This window comes from Diorhabda sublineata, unplaced genomic scaffold, assembly GCF_026230105.1.
Source record: "Diorhabda sublineata isolate icDioSubl1.1 unplaced genomic scaffold, icDioSubl1.1 Dsub_13, whole genome shotgun sequence".
Taxonomy (NCBI): Eukaryota; Metazoa; Arthropoda; class Insecta; order Coleoptera; family Chrysomelidae; genus Diorhabda; species Diorhabda sublineata.
Genome location: NW_026614056.1, coordinates 822,501 through 837,500, shown reverse-complemented (window position 1 = coordinate 837,500; position 15,000 = coordinate 822,501). Strand labels below are relative to the sequence as shown.

Here is a 15,000-nt window from a genome sequence, read left to right as displayed (position 1 = left end):
GTTTCTTTTCCTCCGCTTAGTAATATGCTTAAATTCAGCGGGTAATCTCACCTGCTCTGAGGTCGATATATTATAATATATCTATAATATTTAAATACAATTCGCTAAAATATCACAAAAAAAAAAACGTGTGTTTAATCACATTATACGAAATATAACATTATTTGTTTTTATTTATAGAGGCGGCAGAGCAAGTTATACATATATATATATATATATATATATATATATATATATATAAATTCATATATTTTGTCGATACAGTATAAATGATATAAAAAAAAACACTGGTCAGACGTCCAGTCTTCGAAACTTTATTATTTCTCTCGGACACGACGACCGCGTTATCATTTTAAATATATATAATATATACACTTATTTATCGACTATATATACGTAAATATAACTCTACCAAACAAATTTTATGTATTTCATATAAAAATACACACGATCAATTTATGGTAGTAATAGCGTCGTTGTGTTCAAAAATTGCGCAAATTTTTTCTATAAAAAATTTACGCTGCTTTTCGCATTTTAGGATGCCGCACAAAAAAAAAATACGCACAAGTTTATAGTATGTGCGTGTGTTTTCTTTTAGTGTGCGTTATTGTGTCTCACACATCCAACACGCTTAGTCATTTATTTTTCTATAATAAATTGAAAAATTTTAAATTCTAAGCAGTCTTTTAAATTGATACGACCCTCAGTCAGGAGTGGTCCGGGAACGAGTATCCGAGGACCGCAATGTGCGTTCGAAATGTCGATGTTCATGTGTCCTGCAGTTCACAAGTTGACGCGCAATTAGCTGCGTTCTTCATCGACCCACGAGCCAAGTGATTCACCGTTCAGGGTAATCATTTTATTATGTCGTTTTCTCATATTCTATTCGTCGTATTTTTAATATTTGATTATTAAATTAATAATAATATTATAATATTTTATACGCGTATAGAATTATCTAACGACATTTATATAATATATATATATATATATATATATATATATATTATTTATTAAATGGTAATTATATATAAATTTTAGAGAAATTATAATATCGTACTTAAAAATATCCGATAAATTTTAACCGCTGCACATGTTTTATTACAAACGAGGCGCGCATAGACAGATATCTCGCACGATATATTCCTCTTAATTATTACAAGTTTTTTAATCTTGAAAGTTTTATACAAATTTCGACACGGTCGGGCGTAAATCTTCGAACACCTTCGAAATAATACGTGAAATATTATTTCTAAAACGAATTTTTATACATATCGAAAGAATCGACACGTGCTTAAAAGTTTCGTTTAGGTACCCGGATGAAGAAAATGTCTTATCATCTTACATAATCATCATCACATATAATATTGTCGAAATTTTTTTGTATTACCTTCGATCGATAAAAAACTTATGTAATAATAAAAAAACGAAATAAAATTTCTCCATAAAAATACAGAAGACAGACACACACGACGACAACAACAACAACAACAACAACAGACGACGTTTCAATAATCTATATATTTTTCGTTTATTATAATAACGATTCTTTATATTAGAACGTTTTTAGTTAACAAGAAATTTTGTTAATGATCGTTCTGTCAATCGTTAATATATATATATATATAATAATAAAAATATATTGTTACTACTATTGTGTCGTCATCGTCGTTCGTCGTCGTCGTCGTCGTCGACTCCTTCTACTAATCTATGATAAAAATTTTTCGTTATTTTTACTGTAAATTTATATATGTAGATATATATTTTATAGACGTATGAAATATATTTATCTTTTTTTTTTTTAAATATTATTCGAAACTTGTTCGAATTTTATAAAAAAAAAAAAAAAAAATTTCAATATATATACATCATATATTTATATCATATATAAATTTTCTTTTGAAGAGTTCGATTATTTTGTAGAAAAGAAAAATTTCTTTCACAATTATATATAATATAATAATACAGACTTGATTTCGTTTTTTTATTTTTTGTTTAAAAACGAACAAATACTCTGTAATGATCCTTCCGCAGGTTCACCTACGGAAACCTTGTTACGACTTTTACTTCCTCTAAATGATCAAGTTTGGTCATCTTTCCGAAGCATCGGCGACGCCGAAACGCCACCGCGCTCAGTCCGAAGACCTCACTAAATCATTCAATCGGTAGTAGCGACGGGCGGTGTGTACAAAGGGCAGGGACGTAATCAACGCGAGCTTATGACTCGCGCTTACTGGGAATTCCTCGTTCATGGGGAACAATTGCAAGCCCCAATCCCTAGCACGAAGGAGGTTCAGCGGGTTACCCGGGCCGCTCGGCCAGGGAGGACACGCTGATTCCTTCAGTGTAGCGCGCGTGCGGCCCAGAACATCTAAGGGCATCACAGACCTGTTATTGCTCAATCTCGTGCGGCTAGAAGCCGCCTGTCCCTCTAAGAAGAATTATTTGTACGCCGACAGTAAAAACCGCGAACGGCAAGAGCCGAAACTCAATACCGACGGGCCTTTGGGATGTCGAAATACGCCTAGTTAGCAGGCTAGAGTCTCGTTCGTTATCGGAATTAACCAGACAAATCGCTCCACCAACTAAGAACGGCCATGCACCACCACCCACCGAATCAAGAAAGAGCTCTCAATCTGTCAATCCTTCCGGTGTCCGGGCCTGGTGAGGCCGTGTTGAGTCAAATTAAGCCGCAGGCTCCACTCCTGGTGGTGCCCTTCCGTCAATTCCTTTAAGTTTCAGCTTTGCAACCATACTTCCCCCGGAACCCAAAAGCTTTGGTTTCCCGGAAGCTGCCCGCCGAGTCATCGGAGGAACGTCGGCGGATCGCTAGCTGGCATCGTTTATGGTTAGAACTAGGGCGGTATCTGATCGCCTTCGAACCTCTAACTTTCGTTCTTGATCAATGAAAGCGTTTTTGGCAAATGCTTTCGCTTCTGTCCGTCTTGCGACGATCCAAGAATTTCACCTCTAACGTCGCAATACGAATGCCCCCATCCGTTCCTATTAATCATTACCTCGGGGTTCCGAAAACCAACAAAATAGAACCGAGGTCCTATTCCATTATTCCATGCACACAGTATTCAGGCAAAATTTTGGCCTGCTTTAAGCACTCTAATTTGTTCAAAGTAAACGTGCCGGCCCACCTCGACACTCAGTCAAGAGCACCGCGGCGGGATTGAGTTGGGCCGCCCTTGCGAGCTAAGCCCACCGGCAGGACGTCCCACGACACGCCAGTTGACACCGCGTACGATGAACCAGCGGCGTGGGACACAGATTCGACTACGAGCTTTTTAACCGCAACAACTTTAATATACGCTATTGGAGCTGGAATTACCGCGGCTGCTGGCACCAGACTTGCCCTCCAATTGATCCTCGTTAAAGGGTTTAGAGTGTACTCATTCCGATTACGGGGCCTCGGATGAGTCCCGTATCGTTATTTTTCGTCACTACCTCCCCGTGCCGGGAGTGGGTAATTTGCGCGCCTGCTGCCTTCCTTGGATGTGGTAGCCGTTTCTCAGGCTCCCTCTCCGGAATCGAACCCTGATTCCCCGTTACCCGTTACAACCATGGTAGGCGCAGAACCTACCATCGACAGTTGATAAGGCAGACATTTGAAAGATGCGTCGCCGGTGCGAGACCGTGCGATCAGCGAAAAGTTATTCAGAGTCACCAAATTGTACGATGACGAGCAAGCCCGCCACCGATTGGTTTTGATCTAATAAAAGCGCTCCTTCCGTCTCCGGTCGGAACTCTGTTTGCATGTATTAGCTCTAGAATTACCACAGTTATCCAAGTAAATGTGGGTACGATCTAAGGAACCATAACTGATTTAATGAGCCTTTCGCGGTTTCACCTTAATTTGGCTTGTACTGAGACATGCATGGCTTAATCTTTGAGACAAGCATATGACTACTGGCAGGATCAACCAGGGAACTACTATTTGTGTATTTTATATATAATAAAACTATTATCGAAAAAGTTTTAATAACAATATCCACCACATAATGTGAGGATGAGAATTATGATGACGTTTTTTCATATTACATATATTTTATATTTATACACATAATATTTTATATTCATCTATATTCTCGTATATAATAAACACATTGTTATTTACTTTTTCGTTTGCGTGGTGTTTGCTGCGCTTATTATTGAAAATATATAATTTTCGGCGCCACGCTTTATATATTATAATATATTTTTCTTATATTTCATAAAATTTTCACCGAATCGACTATAAATTTATCTAAAATTTAATCGAAATGATATTTTAAATAAGATATAATTACGTCGACCGGAATAGAATTTCGACATTATCTCTACCCTTCGCTAGATTGTAAGCGACATGGTTTACAATTAGATAATAATGAACGAAATTTTTATTCTCGCTCGGAATAATGAGAGTTATCGCAATTTTGTGTAATAATATAAATGTTATATTATTATATATATTTTTATAGACGATCGCATATGAATCGCTCGCGGTAAAACGCTAGCTAAATTCGCGATCTCGCAATATATAATTTAATTTGTGGATAAATTGATATAATATCTAAAAAGGGAACCGCTAGCAATATACGATAATATATTGGAGGAGAACGGGGACCCTTTCAGAAAACTATATAATCCACTATAATGTGGAATGACCGATACAACGTCTTTACGTAAATTATAACGAGTTCATTAAAATTTAACGAGACGTCAACTTCGATACACCACACATATATGTGCGCTGTACAACGGTACGCTTTCTACATTAACATTAATAAAGATGTATAGTGAAAATATATAAAAGATGTATTATGAATATTAAAAAGAAGTATTATGAAACTTCATACCGTCCGAGACGTAAAAGTGTTATGGAAAATATTAACAATAACGGAAAAAAAGTATTATGAAATTAGATTGCCGCTCGATGTACGAACGTACGAGATGTATTATATAAAAGTTGTATGAAAATAGTGATAATAATGAAAAATGAAGTATAACGAAATTATATTCCGCTCGACTTAGGAACTTGTCGAAAAAGATGAATTGTGAAAGTTGAATGGAGTTGTTTTTTATGTAGGAGCCGTTCGAGGTATATAATATAAAAGTGCTATGAAAATATTAACAATAACGGAAAAAAGTATTATGAAATTAGATCGCCGCTCGATGTATGAACGTCCGAGATGTATTATATAAAAGTTGTATTAAATTAGTGATAATAATGAAAAACAAGTAGTATGAAATTATATTCCGCTCGATATAAGAACTTGTCGAAAAAGATGAATTGCGAAAATTGAATGGAGATGTTTTGTATGTAGGAGCCGTTCGAGGTATATTATATAAAAGTGTTATGGAAAATATTAACAATAACGGAAAAAATGTATTATGAAATTAGATCGCCGCTCGATGAACGAACGTACGAGATGTATTATATAAAAGTTGTATGAAAATAGTAATAATTATGAAAAACAAGTATTATGAAATGAGATTTTCCCTAAATATATGAACTTGTCGAAAAAGATGAATTGTGAAAGTTGAATGGAGATGTTTTGTATGTAGGAACCGTTCGAGGTATATTATATAAAAGTGTTATGGAAAATATTGACAATAACGGAAAAAATGTATTATGAAATTAGATCGCCGCTCGATGAACGAACGTACGAGATGTATTATATAAAAGTTGTATGAAAATAGTAATAATTATGAAAAACAAGTATTATGAAATGAGATTTTCCCTAAATATATGAACTTGTCGAAAAAGATGAATTGTGAAAGTTGAATGGAGATGTTTTGTATGTAGGAACCGTTCGAGGTATATTATATAAAAGTGTTATGGAAAATATTAACAATAACGGAAAAAATGTATTATGAAATTAGATCGCCGCTCGATGAACGAACGTACGAGATGTATTATATAAAAGTTGTATGAAAATAGTAATAATTATGAAAAACAAGTATTATGAAATGAGATTTTCCCTAAATATATGAACTTGTCGAAAAAGATGAATTGTAAAAGTTGAATGGAGATGTTTTGTATGTAGGAACCGTTCGAGGTATATTATATAAAAGTGTTATGGAAAATATTGACAATAACGGAAAAAATGTATTATGAAATTAGATCGCCGCTCGATGAACGAACGTACGAGATGTATTATATAAAAGTTGTATGAAAATAGTAATAATTATGAAAAACAAGTATTATGAAATGAGATTTTCCCTAAATATATGAACTTGTCGAAAAAGATGAATTGTGAAAGTTGAATGGAGATGTTTTGTATGTAGGAGCCGTTCGAGGTATATTATATAAAAGTGCTATGAAAATATTAACAATAACGGAAAAAAGTATTATGAAATTAGATCGCCGCTCGATGTATGAACGTCCGAGATGTATTATATAAAAGTTGTATTAAATTAGTGATAATAATGAAAAACAAGTAGTATGAAATTATATTCCGCTCGACTTAGGAACTTGTCGAAAAAGATGAATTGTGAAAGTTGAATGGAGTTGTTTTTTATGTAGGAGCCGTTCGAGGTATATAATATAAAAGTGCTATGAAAATATTAACAATAACGGAAAAAAGTATTATGAAATTAGATCGCCGCTCGATGTATGAACGTCCGAGATGTATTATATAAAAGTTGTATTAAATTAGTGATAATAATGAAAAACAAGTAGTATGAAATTATATTCCGCTCGATATAAGAACTTGTCGAAAAAGATGAATTGCGAAAATTGAATGGAGATGTTTTGTATGTAGGAGCCGTTCGAGGTATATTATATAAAAGTGTTATGAAAAGTATTAACAATAACGGAAAACAGTATTATGAAATTAGATGACCGCTCGATGTATGAACGTCCGAGGTGCATTATATAAAAGTTGTATAAAATTAGTGATAATAATAAAAAACAATTATTGTGAAATTTTATTCCGCTCGACTTAGGAACTTGTCGAAAAAGATGAATTGCGAAAATTGAAAGTTTGGCGCCTGGCCGGCAGAGGGCGCTAGTGTCTATAAAACCGTGTTAAGTTTGTCTTCTGGCCGGCAGGTGGCGCTAGTGTCTATAAAACCGTGTCAAGTTTGGCGCCTGGCCGGCAGAGGGCGCTAGTGTCTATAAAACCGTGTTAAGTGTGGCTTCTGGCCGGCAGGTGGCGCTAGTGTCTGTAAATTCGTGTCAAGTTTGGCGTCTGGCCGGTAGAGGGCACTAGTGTCTATAAAACCGTGTTAAGTGTGGCTTCTGGCCGGCAGATGGCGCTAGTGTCTGTAAATTCGTGTCAAGTTTGGCGTCTGGCCGGCAGAGGGCGCTAGTGTCTATAAAACCGTGTTTAGTTTTTCTTCTGGCCGGTAGGATATAAGAACTTGTCGAGGTGTAACATATAAAAGTTGTATGAAATAGTAATAACATCGAAAAAAAAAAACCGTGTCAAGTTTGGCGCCTGGCCGGCAGAGGGCGCTAGTGTCTATAAAACCGTGTTAAGTGTGGCTTCTGGCCGGCAGGTGGCGCTAGTGTCTGTAAATTCGTGTCAAGTTTGGCGTCTGGCCGGTAGAGGGCACTAGTGTCTATAAAACCGTGTTAAGTGTGGCTTCTGGCCGGCAGAGGGCGCTAGTGTCTGTAAATTCGTGTCAAGTTTGGCGCCTGGCCGGCAGAGGGCGCTAGTGTCTATAAAACCGTGTTAAGTGTGGCTTCTGGCCGGTAGAGGGCACTAGTGTCTATAAAACCGTGTTAAGTGTGGCTTCTGGCCGGCAGATGGCGCTAGTGTCTGTAAATTCGTGTCAAGTTTGGCGTCTGGCCGGCAGAGGGCGCTAGTGTCTATAAAACCGTGTTTAGTTTTTCTTCTGGCCGGTAGGATATAAGAACTTGTCGAAGTGTAACATATAAAAGTTGTATGAAATAGTAATAACATCGAAAAAAAAAAACCGTGTCAAGTTTGGCGCCTGGCCGGCAGAGGGCGCTAGTGTCTATAAAACCGTGTTAAGTGTGGCTTCTGGCCGGCAGGTGGCGCTAGTGTCTGTAAATTCGTGTCAAGTTTGGCGCCTGGCCGGCAGAGGGCGCTAGTGTCTATAAAACCGTGTTAAGTTTGGCGTCTGGCCGGTAGAGGGCACTAGTGTCTATAAAACCGTGTTAAGTGTGGCTTCTGGCCGGCAGATGGCGCTAGTGTCTGTAAATTCGTGTCAAGTTTGGCGTCTGGCCGGCAGAGGGCGCTAGTGTCTATAAAACCGTGTTTAGTTTTTCTTCTGGCCGGTAGGATATAAGAACTTGTCGAGGTGTAACATATAAAAGTTGTATGAAATAGTAATAACATCGAAAAAAAAAAACCGTGTCAAGTTTGGCGCCTGGCCGGCAGAGGGCGCTAGTGTCTATAAAACCGTGTTAAGTGTGGCTTCTGGCCGGCAGGTGGCGCTAGTGTCTGTAAATTCGTGTCAAGTTTGGCGTCTGGCCGGTAGAGGGCACTAGTGTCTATAAAACCGTGTTAAGTGTGGCTTCTGGCCGGCAGAGGGCGCTAGTGTCTGTAAATTCGTGTCAAGTTTGGCGCCTGGCCGGCAGAGGGCGCTAGTGTCTATAAAACCGTGTTAAGTGTGGCTTCTGGCCGGCAGGTGGCGCTAGTGTCTGTGAATTCGTGCAAGTTTGGCGCCTGGCCGGCAGAGGGCGCTAGTGTCTATAAAACCGTGTTAAGTGTGGCTTCTGGCCGGCAGGTGGCGCTAGTGTCTGTAAATCCGTGTCAAGTTTGGCGTCTGGCCGGTAGAGGGCACTAGTGTCTATAAAACCGTGTTAAGTGTGGCTTCTGGCCGGCAGAGGGCGCTAGTGTCTGTAAATTCGTGTCAAGTTTGGCGCCTGGCCGGCAGAGGGCGCTAGTGTCTATAAAACCGTGTTAAGTGTGGCTTCTGGCCGGCAGGTGGCGCTAGTGTCTGTAAATTCGTGTCAAGTTTGGCGTCTGGCCGGCAGAGGGCGCTAGTGTCTATAAAACCGTGTTTAGTTTGTCTTCTGGCCGGCAGAGGGCGCTAGTGTCTGTAAATTCGTGTCAAGTTTGGCGTCTGGCTGGCAGAGGGCGCTAGTGTCTATAAAACCGTGTTTAGTTTGTCTTCTGGCCGGCAGGTGGCGCTAGTGTGTATAAAACCGTGTTAAGCGTGGCTTCAGGCCGGCAGAGGGCGCTAGTGTCTATAAAACCGTGTTAAGTTTGTCTTCTTGCCGGCAGGTGGCGCTAGTGTCTATAAAACCGTGTTTAGTTTTTCTTCTGGCCGGTAGGATATAAGAACTTGTCGTGGTGTAACATATAAAAGTTGTATGAAATAGTAATAACATCGAAAAAAAAAAACCGTGTCAAGTTTGGCGCCTGGCCGGCAGAGGGCGCTAGTGTCTATAAAACCGTGTTAAGTGTGGCTTCTGGCCGGCAGGTGGCGCTAGTGTCTATAAAACCGTGTTTAGTTTGTCTTCTGGCCGGCAGAGGGCGCTAGTGTCTATAAAACCGTGTTAAGTGTGGCTTCTGGCCGGCAGGTGGCGCTAGTGTCTGTGAATTCGTGCAAGTTTGGCGCCTGGCCGGCAGAGGGCGCTAGTGTCTATAAAACCGTGTTAAGTGTGGCTTCTGGCCGGCAGGTGGCGCTAGTGTCTGTAAATTCGTGTCAAGTTTGGCGCCTGGCCGGCAGAGGGCGCTAGTGTCTATAAAACCGTGTTTAGTTTGTCTTCTGGCCGGCAGAGGGCGCTAGTGTCTATAAAACCGTGTTAAGTGTGGCTTCTGGCCGGCAGGTGGCGCTAGTGTCTGTGAATTCGTGCAAGTTTGGCGCCTGGCCGGCAGAGGGCGCTAGTGTCTATAAAACCGTGTTTAGTTTGTCTTCTGGCCGGCAGAGGGCGCTAGTGTCTGTAAATTCGTGTCAAGTTTGGCGTCTGGCTGGCAGAGGGCGCTAGTGTCTATAAAACCGTGTTTAGTTTGTCTTCTGGCCGGCAGGTGGCGCTAGTGTGTATAAAACCGTGTTAAGCGTGGCTTCAGGCCGGCAGAGGGCGCTAGTGTCTATAAAACCGTGTTTAGTTTGTCTTCTTGCCGGCAGGTGGCGCTAGTGTCTATAAAACCGTGTTTAGTTTTTCTTCTGGCCGGTAGGATATAAGAACTTGTCGAGGTGTAACATATAAAAGTTGTATGAAATAGTAATAACATCGAAAAAAAAAAACCGTGTCAAGTTTGGCGCCTGGCCGGCAGAGGGCGCTAGTGTCTATAAAACCGTGTTAAGTGTGGCTTCTGGCCGGCAGGTGGCGCTAGTGTCTGTAAATTCGTGTCAAGTTTGGCGTCTGGCCGGTAGAGGGCACTAGTGTCTATAAAACCGTGTTAAGTGTGGCTTCTGGCCGGCAGAGGGCGCTAGTGTCTGTAAATTCGTGTCAAGTTTGGCGCCTGGCCGGCAGAGGGCGCTAGTGTCTATAAAACCGTGTTAAGTGTGGCTTCTGGCCGGCAGGTGGCGCTAGTGTCTGTAAATTCGTGTCAAGTTTGGCGCCTGGCCGGCAGAGGGCGCTAGTGTCTATAAAACCGTGTTTAGTTTGTCTTCTGGCCGGCAGAGGGCGCTAGTGTCTATAAAACCGTGTTAAGTGTGGCTTCTGGCCGGCAGGTGGCGCTAGTGTCTGTGAATTCGTGCAAGTTTGGCGCCTGGCCGGCAGAGGGCGCTAGTGTCTATAAAACCGTGTTAAGTGTGGCTTCTGGCCGGCAGGTGGCGCTAGTGTCTGTAAATTCGTGTCAAGTTTGGCGTCTGGCCGGCAGAGGGCGCTAGTGTCTATAAAACCGTGTTTAGTTTGTCTTCTGGCCGGCAGAGGGCGCTAGTGTCTGTAAATTCGTGTCAAGTTTGGCGTCTGGCTGGCAGAGGGCGCTAGTGTCTATAAAACCGTGTTTAGTTTGTCTTCTGGCCGGCAGGTGGCGCTAGTGTGTATAAAACCGTGTTAAGCGTGGCTTCAGGCCGGCAGAGGGCGCTAGTGTCTATAAAACCGTGTTTAGTTTGTCTTCTTGCCGGCAGGTGGCGCTAGTGTCTATAAAACCGTGTTTAGTTTTTCTTCTGGCCGGTAGGATATAAGAACTTGTCGAGGTGTAACATATAAAAGTTGTATGAAATAGTAATAACATCGAAAAAAAAAAACCGTGTCAAGTTTGGCGCCTGGCCGGCAGAGGGCGCTAGTGTCTATAAAACCGTGTTAAGTGTGGCTTCTGGCCGGCAGGTGGCGCTAGTGTCTGTAAATTCGTGTCAAGTTTGGCGTCTGGCCGGTAGAGGGCACTAGTGTCTATAAAACCGTGTTAAGTGTGGCTTCTGGCCGGCAGAGGGCGCTAGTGTCTGTAAATTCGTGTCAAGTTTGGCGTCTGGCCGGCAGAGGGCGCTAGTGTCTATAAAACCGTGTTAAGTGTGGCTTCTGGCCGGCAGGTGGCGCTAGTGTCTGTAAATTCGTGTCAAGTTTGGCGCCTGGCCGGCAGAGGGCGCTAGTGTCTATAAAACCGTGTTTAGTTTGTCTTCTGGCCGGCAGAGGGCGCTAGTGTCTATAAAACCGTGTTAAGTGTGGCTTCTGGCCGGCAGGTGGCGCTAGTGTCTGTGAATTCGTGCAAGTTTGGCGCCTGGCCGGCAGAGGGCGCTAGTGTCTATAAAACCGTGTTAAGTGTGGCTTCTGGCCGGCAGGTGGCGCTAGTGTCTGTAAATTCGTGTCAAGTTTGGCGTCTGGCCGGCAGAGGGCGCTAGTGTCTATAAAACCGTGTTTAGTTTGTCTTCTGGCCGGCAGAGGGCGCTAGTGTCTGTAAATTCGTGTCAAGTTTGGCGTCTGGCTGGCAGAGGGCGCTAGGGTCTATAAAACCGTGTTTAGTTTGTCTTCTGGCCGGCAGGTGGCGCTAGTGTGTATAAAACCGTGTTAAGCGTGGCTTCAGGCCGGCAGAGGGCGCTAGTGTCTATAAAACCGTGTTTAGTTTGTCTTCTTGCCGGCAGGTGGCGCTAGTGTCTATAAAACCGTGTTTAGTTTTTCTTCTGGCCGGTAGGATATAAGAACTTGTCGAGGTGTAACATATAAAAGTTGTATGAAATAGTAATAACATCGAAAAAAAAAAACCGTGTCAAGTTTGGCGCCTGGCCGGCAGAGGGCGCTAGTGTCTATAAAACCGTGTTAAGTGTGGCTTCTGGCCGGCAGGTGGCGCTAGTGTCTATAAAACCGTGTTTAGTTTGTCTTCTGGCCGGCAGAGGGCGCTAGTGTCTATAAAACCGTGTTAAGTGTGGCTTCTGGCCGGCAGGTGGCGCTAGTGTCTGTGAATTCGTGCAAGTTTGGCGCCTGGCCGGCAGAGGGCGCTAGTGTCTATAAAACCGTGTTAAGTGTGGCTTCTGGCCGGCAGGTGGCGCTAGTGTCTGTAAATTCGTGTCAAGTTTGGCGTCTGGCCGGCAGAGGGCGCTAGTATCTATAAAACCGTGTTTAGTTTGTCTTCTGGCCGGCAGAGGGCGCTAGTGTCTGTAAATTCGTGTCAAGTTTGGCGTCTGGCTGGCAGAGGGCGCTAGTGTCTATAAAACCGTGTTTAGTTTGTCTTCTGGCCGGCAGGTGGCGCTAGTGTGTATAAAACCGTGTTAAGCGTGGCTTCAGGCCGGCAGAGGGCGCTAGTGTCTATAAAACCGTGTTTAGTTTGTCTTCTTGCCGGCAGGTGGCGCTAGTGTCTATAAAACCGTGTTTAGTTTTTCTTCTGGCCGGTAGGATATAAGAACTTGTCGAGGTGTAACATATAAAAGTTGTATGAAATAGTAATAACATCGAAAAAAAAAAACCGTGTCAAGTTTGGCGCCTGGCCGGCAGAGGGCGCTAGTGTCTATAAAACCGTGTTAAGTGTGGCTTCTGGCCGGCAGGTGGCGCTAGTGTCTGTAAATTCGTGTCAAGTTTGGCGTCTGGCCGGTAGAGGGCACTAGTGTCTATAAAACCGTGTTAAGTGTGGCTTCTGGCCGGCAGAGGGCGCTAGTGTCTGTAAATTCGTGTCAAGTTTGGCGCCTGGCCGGCAGAGGGCGCTAGTGTCTATAAAACCGTGTTTAGTTTGTCTTCTGGCCGGCAGGTGGCGCTAGTGTCTGTAAATTCGTGTTAAGTGTGGCTTCTGGCCGGCAGGTGGCGCTAGTGTCTGTGAATTCGTGCAAGTTTCGCGCCTGGCCGGCAGAGGGCGCTAGTGTCTATAAAACCGTGTTAAGTGTGGCTTCTGGCCGGCAGGTGGCGCTAGTGTCTGTAAATTCGTGTCAAGTTTGGCGTCTGGCCGGTAGAGGGCACTAGTGTCTATAAAACCGTGTTAAGTGTGGCTTCTGGCCGGCAGGTGGCGCTAGTGTCTGTGAATTCGTGCAAGTTTGGCGCCTGGCCGGCAGAGGGCGCTAGTGTCTATAAAACCGTGTTAAGTGTGGCTTCTGGCCGGCAGGTGGCGCTAGTGTCTGTAAATTCGTGTCAAGTTTGGCGTCTGGCCGGCAGAGGGCGCTAGTGTCTATAAAACCGTGTTTAGTTTGTCTTCTGGCCGGCAGAGGGCGCTAGTGTCTGTAAATTCGTGTCAAGTTTGGCGTCTGGCTGGCAGAGGGCGCTAGTGTCTATAAAACCGTGTTTAGTTTGTCTTCTGGCCGGCAGGTGGCGCTAGTGTGTATAAAACCGTGTTAAGCGTGGCTTCAGGCCGGCAGAGGGCGCTAGTGTCTATAAAACCGTGTTTAGTTTGTCTTCTTGCCGGCAGGTGGCGCTAGTGTCTATAAAACCGTGTTTAGTTTTTCTTCTGGCCGGTAGGATATAAGAACTTGTCGAGGTGTAACATATAAAAGTTGTATGAAATAGTAATAACATCGAAAAAAAAAAACCGTGTCAAGTTTGGCGCCTGGCCGGCAGAGGGCGCTAGTGTCTATAAAACCGTGTTAAGTGTGGCTTCTGGCCGGCAGGTGGCGCTAGTGTCTATAAAACCGTGTTTAGTTTGTCTTCTGGCCGGCAGAGGGCGCTAGTGTCTATAAAACCGTGTTAAGTGTGGCTTCTGGCCGGCAGGTGGCGCTAGTGTCTGTGAATTCGTGCAAGTTTGGCGCCTGGCCGGCAGAGGGCGCTAGTGTCTATAAAACCGTGTTAAGTGTGGCTTCTGGCCGGCAGGTGGCGCTAGTGTCTGTAAATTCGTGTCAAGTTTGGCGCCTGGCCGGCAGAGGGCGCTAGTGTCTATAAAACCGTGTTTAGTTTGTCTTCTGGCCGGCAGAGGGCGCTAGTGTCTATAAAACCGTGTTAAGTGTGGCTTCTGGCCGGCAGGTGGCGCTAGTGTCTGTGAATTCGTGCAAGTTTGGCGCCTGGCCGGCAGAGGGCGCTAGTGTCTATAAAACCGTGTTTAGTTTGTCTTCTGGCCGGCAGAGGGCGCTAGTGTCTGTAAATTCGTGTCAAGTTTGGCGTCTGGCTGGCAGAGGGCGCTAGTGTCTATAAAACCGTGTTTAGTTTGTCTTCTGGCCGGCAGGTGGCGCTAGTGTGTATAAAACCGTGTTAAGCGTGGCTTCAGGCCGGCAGAGGGCGCTAGTGTCTATAAAACCGTGTTTAGTTTGTCTTCTTGCCGGCAGGTGGCGCTAGTGTCTATAAAACCGTGTTTAGTTTTTCTTCTGGCCGGTAGGATATAAGAACTTGTCGAGGTGTAACATATAAAAGTTGTATGAAATAGTAATAACATCGAAAAAAAAAAACCGTGTCAAGTTTGGCGCCTGGCCGGCAGAGGGCGCTAGTGTCTATAAAACCGTGTTAAGTGTGGCTTCTGGCCGGCAGGTGGCGCTAGTGTCTGTAAATTCGTGTCAAGTTTGGCGTCTGGCCGGTAGAGGGCACTAGTGTCTATAAAACCGTGTTAAGTGTGGCTTCTGGCCGGCAGAGGGCGCTAGTGTCTGTAAATTCGTGTCAAGTTTGGCGCCTGGCCGGCAGAGGGCGCTAGTGTCTATAAAACCGTGTTAAGTGTGGCTTCTGGCCGGCAGGTGGCGCTAGTGTCTGTAAATTCGTGTCAAGTTTGGCGTCTGGCCGGTAGAGGGCACTAGTGTCTATAAAACCGTGTT

The 15,000-nt window shown here is 43.4% G+C and overlaps 3 non-coding genes across 3 annotated transcripts in view; all 3 read right to left on the bottom strand.

Moving 5' to 3' along the window:
* The window catches only part of LOC130452056 (large subunit ribosomal RNA), a 4,097-nt gene extending 4,032 nt beyond the window's left edge, over positions 1-65 (bottom strand). The window contains exon 1 of the ribosomal RNA XR_008910836.1: positions 1-65. This exon is cut by the window's left edge and continues 4,032 nt beyond it. This is a non-coding gene — a ribosomal RNA (large subunit ribosomal RNA).
* Positions 66-697: 632 nt separating this feature from the next.
* On the bottom strand, positions 698-853 carry LOC130452042 (5.8S ribosomal RNA). The gene has a single exon (XR_008910822.1). It is a non-coding gene; the product is annotated as a 5.8S ribosomal RNA (ribosomal RNA).
* Positions 854-2,017: 1,164 nt separating this feature from the next.
* On the bottom strand, positions 2,018-3,935 carry LOC130452054 (small subunit ribosomal RNA). The gene has a single exon (XR_008910834.1). It is a non-coding gene; the product is annotated as a small subunit ribosomal RNA (ribosomal RNA).
* Between the last annotated feature and the right edge of the window lie 11,065 nt (positions 3,936-15,000).